The 4,432-nt window shown below is 47.6% G+C and overlaps 1 long non-coding RNA gene across 2 annotated transcripts; it reads right to left on the reverse strand.

Annotated features, from left to right (window-relative positions):
• Window positions 1-83: 83 nt before the first annotated feature.
• On the reverse strand, window positions 84-4,307 carry LOC110147255 (uncharacterized). 2 transcript variants are annotated; one of them, XR_002316798.2, is made up of 2 exons: window positions 4,077-4,307; window positions 84-2,735 (listed from the first exon to the last, which is right to left on the reverse strand). It is a non-coding gene; the product is annotated as an uncharacterized lncRNA (long non-coding RNA). The 2 variants fall into 2 exon arrangements; XR_002316797.2 differs by having other exon boundaries at window positions 4,072-4,307.
• Between the last annotated feature and the right edge of the window lie 125 nt (window positions 4,308-4,432).

A 4,432-nucleotide genomic window follows, 5' to 3' on the forward strand; every position in this document is an offset into this window, starting at 1 on the left:
ACCTTTTTATTTTTCTGAGCCCAGATTTAGATGTGTGATTTATGGATTTGTGACACAGTAGGATAAAACTAGACATCACAGCATCACAGTTAATGACATGCCTTTATTGAACAGAATAACATGGAAAACCCAAGAATGTTGCAACAGCTGAGCTTATGCACATCTGTGAAGGAACAATAGATCACACTGAGTACCTGATACATGTGGGCTTTTCATGCACAATCCACGAAGGGTTACCCTTTGCCTTGCCACAGATGAAAATCGAGCCCAGAGGGGTAAGTAATTTGTCCAGGATCACACAGCTACTGCAGTCTGCCTCCAATCCCATTTCCCCCCATATCACTCAGAAACCACTGCCAACAGAATTTCCTTTCATCGCAATGGACAGGTAGGTTTCTTCTACTGGCCTACATCCTTCTGTTCAGTGATTTACTGAGTGCTTAGGTGGTGCCCAAAACAGGAAACGGGTACCTAAGCCTCCTGCCCTCTGAGCACTCAGCTCAATTTCTAGATGTGTGACTAAGGAGCACACAGGTGCTGTGTTAGAGGTGGGGGAGAAAATGCTAAAGTGCAGGGTTATTTGAGGGGCACATGGGAATGTGTTGACATGCACTTTCAATTCATAGAATATTTTATTCAAGCATTTTTTAATACATATGTCTCATTTAACTATCAGAACCCAAGAGGCAGATATTAGTCCATTTAGCAGAAGGAAATGGCAACAGAGAAAGTCAGGCTTGGCCCACTGAACAGGGCTGGAACCCGAGTGTCAGACTCCAAGCCCAGGGCCCTCTGCCCTGCGAAACAGCCTCAGTACAGTGAGCAGCTTTGTTTTGTCACCTTTGCCTCACACACAAGGATCTATCCTTTGCTTTCCCTCGCTGGGCCCCTGCGACAGGAAGACCCTGGAGGAGCCCTGATGTCCAGGTGACACAAGCAGCTTTGCAGCTGTCCGCCGCAGCGCCACGCATGGTGTCACAGTCTGGGAGTCGGGCAGAGAGCCAGCTTCAGGGACGGTCTCCTTGCTCAGACACCAGAACTGGAGCCCCTCCTCAGAGATGTCCTCTCTCAGCCGCTGGAATCCTCTTTGGTCACCCCAGGGCGACTCCTTTGTGACAAGAGGTCCGTTTGGTGACAGGCAATCAGGCCCAAGGAATGCTCATTGTCTAGGACACAAAAGGATCTCAGTTCCCACAAGGCATTCCTCCTGCCGTGGCTTCAGCTTGTTGACCACATAGCGTTCAGTTATTGCAGAAGATGAGGCTATAGCCACACAAAGCTCTGGCTTTATTGAAACCATGGCTCTACATGGGCCTAGATTTCCTCAGTCAGCCACTACTTTTTTAAATAACAACTTTTATAGTCTATATATAATTTTTTAAGTTTGGAAAAAAAAATATTAAAGCCAAAAGATTACCTGACAAAGGTCAAAAAGAAGGGGAGAGAGAAAACAACTTGCTTTATATAGATATAAAGGTGCTTGTGAACAGTTTCTCTCTGAAAAGGCACACATGAAGCTAGACATAGCAGTTGCCTCTTAAGAAGGATATATGTACTTTCTTCAGAACTGGCATATTGCCCATAATATTTTGTAAGCTGCATTTTAGTAACATTTCCCCATGTTACTAAATATTCTCCCTTGGTTCTGTGTCTGCTCTATATGGTATTAGAGGATGTGCTACAAATTAACCAAGCCCTATTGCTGCACCTTAAGTACTATTTTAATGTGATAAGTTTGTATTGCACAATGTTGCACATGCTTCTGATCTAGGATAAATTCCTCCCAGCACATTTGCAGGACCAAAATGGGCATGCATATGGGTCTTAAATTCTTGCCTTTTTGTTACATGGGTTCCCTCAGCAAGTTCATCTCACCAAGGAGTGTGCGCTTTACTTATTTACTTCAAGAGTTCTGTTTCTAGGTCCTCGAAGATCATCTCTGTGCAGCAGCCTCGACTTCTAGCAACTGTCTCTCTCCTGCTTTCTCCGACAAGTGGATTCTGATTTGGCCCACTGAAGTAAGCCTCGGGGAGGCTCTGTGATGCTTAAATTTTCAGTCTCAAACAGCATTTTAAACACTATGAGATGAATGTATGATATAGTGGTCAAGGGTATACAACCTTTTTGGTGAGTAGCTGAGCAACATCAGCATTGAAAGTGCAAACCCTCTGACCTCAACACCTGTGTACACGCTAAAATTTTTAACAGTGGTTTAAAAGCACAACCAACCCAAGAGACTCCGGAGATTGGCTTCACTAAGGTATGGTAAATCCACACCACACTGTCCTATGCAGTCATTAAAGACTGACCACATGGGAACTTCCCTGGTGGTTCTGTGGTTAAGACTGCACTTCTACTGCAGGGGCATGGGTTCAGTCCCTGGTAGGAGAACTAAGATCCCACATGCCATGGTGCAGCCAACAAAAGAAAAAAGGATACAATTTGTTTGGTTCAGAGATCCTGTTAAGAATCTGGTTAAGTGCTGTGTATTTTCATCTCACGAAAATACACGTGTGCAACAGGGCTCTCTCTCTAGTCCAATCGTGGTGGATCACAGGTTAAATTTCTTTTTGGCTGCACTGGGTCTTCACTGTTGTGCACAGGTTTCTCCTGGTGGTGGCTTCTCTTGTGGAGCACAGGCCCCAGTGCCCGTGGACTCAGTAGTCGCGACACAGGGACGCAGCCGCCCCACGGCATGGAGGAGCTTCCCAGATCAGGGATTTAACCGGCCTCCCCTACAGTGCAAGATGGACTCTTAACCACTGGACCACTAGAGAAACCCCAGGTTAAAGCTACTTGATACAGATCTTGACTGAGACACAGCAATCACACTATCCAGATTTCTGAGCATTTATATGACAGAGAACATCCCCGTGATAGTCCCTCTGCCCGGAGTGTTCAGATAGCTGGTTCCGGAGTGGGGATCTCAATCAAACCTCACCTTCCAGGGGCCCTCTCAGATAACCGTATCAACGCAGACACTGCCCTTCTCCCTTATCATAGTCTTCACACCCTTTGGTTTTCTCAGTAACACCTTTGAGGTGATACATGTGATAACTGATTTATGGGGTCTGCCTATCTTAGCAGTGGGCTCATGAGACCAGAGATTAGGTTGGACTTATTCACTGTTTCATCCACAAGTTACATCCAATCTGCCTTTCTGTGAACCAAGGATGGTCTTTACAGGTGAACATTTGCAATCAACTGAGGACAACAAAGACTGGTTGGAATCTTCAACGAGCACTGCATTCTTCTCATTAGGCCTATATTTTTTAAACGGTACTCAATTATTAAATTTTAAATTCCACCAACAAGTATTCTGGACGTTTTTATCTTTGGTTATATAAGCACCTACATAAAAGCCTCGTTTTTGGCTCTTGGCCATCAAAGTCTATAAAATACTTGCTATCTGGCCCTTTATAGAAAGCTTGCCGGCCTCTAGCCTAAGGCAATATCTCGTGTACAGGAGACAAATCATAAGCGTCAGATGGGAGAAACTACGAAACAACAGAAAAGAAACGTATCTAAAACACACAGACATCCATTTCCACAAAAAAAGATACCGCATAACCAACCAAGTATTAATGTGAACAAAGCTATCTCAAGAGGTTATCAAGAGGTTACCGCGCAAGTCCACAGTTTACATGTCTCTAACGCATTCTGCGGCTTGTTACCTTTCCCCACAATTGGCATACATTAACGTCATCGTTTTGGAAACACTGTAACTGCATCTTTCAGGATGGCGCCGTGGCCTCCGGACGCGCGGTGTAGAGGGCCCAGCACCCGCAGGTCTTGGGCCCTTGCTCGATCACCGCTGCTTAAACGACTGCACAAAAGCCAGGAAAGGGGCTCACTCGGAGGCTGGCGGAGGTGAGGGTAGGGGTTTCCCTCGCCTTAAAATCTTATCAAACCGCTGGATCGAGGAGAAGAAACCGAATTGAAGGATCTCTTGAACCTCAACAAGCCAGTTCCATCCCTGCGAAGCCCACAGCTTCCCGATTCGGCTTCTACCTCCGGGAGGGCCCGGGGGGAATGTGACAGGAGCCGCGTCCAGGAGCCTCCCGGACGTACCTCACCTCGTATTTTCCTCACCGTCGCCCCGCGAGGAGAAAAGAGGCCCTGACATGGGCAGGAATTCCCCAGGTTCCCTATTCCCGCAGAGAATGCGGCCAGTCAAGCCCTAGGATTGCAACGCGGACAGCCCGCCAGCGGCTAACGGTCGTCCGCGCCATTCCAGCCATTGCCCGGCGTCGCGCAACAGGAACCCACTCTGCACATGCGCGGAAAAGCCACCGCTAGTGCGCATCGCTAGCCCCTCCCGCGCGCCCAGCCACGCGCAGTTTCTTCCCTCCCGCCCCGTGCCCTCACTTCCGGGGTTTCCTGGCGACGGCCGTAAGTGGAGGAAGGAGGCAGCGCGCGAGGCCAGCCGTAA

This window comes from Odocoileus virginianus, chromosome 3 (assembly GCF_023699985.2).
Source record: "Odocoileus virginianus isolate 20LAN1187 ecotype Illinois chromosome 3, Ovbor_1.2, whole genome shotgun sequence".
NCBI lineage: Eukaryota > Metazoa > Chordata > Mammalia > Artiodactyla > Cervidae > Odocoileus > Odocoileus virginianus.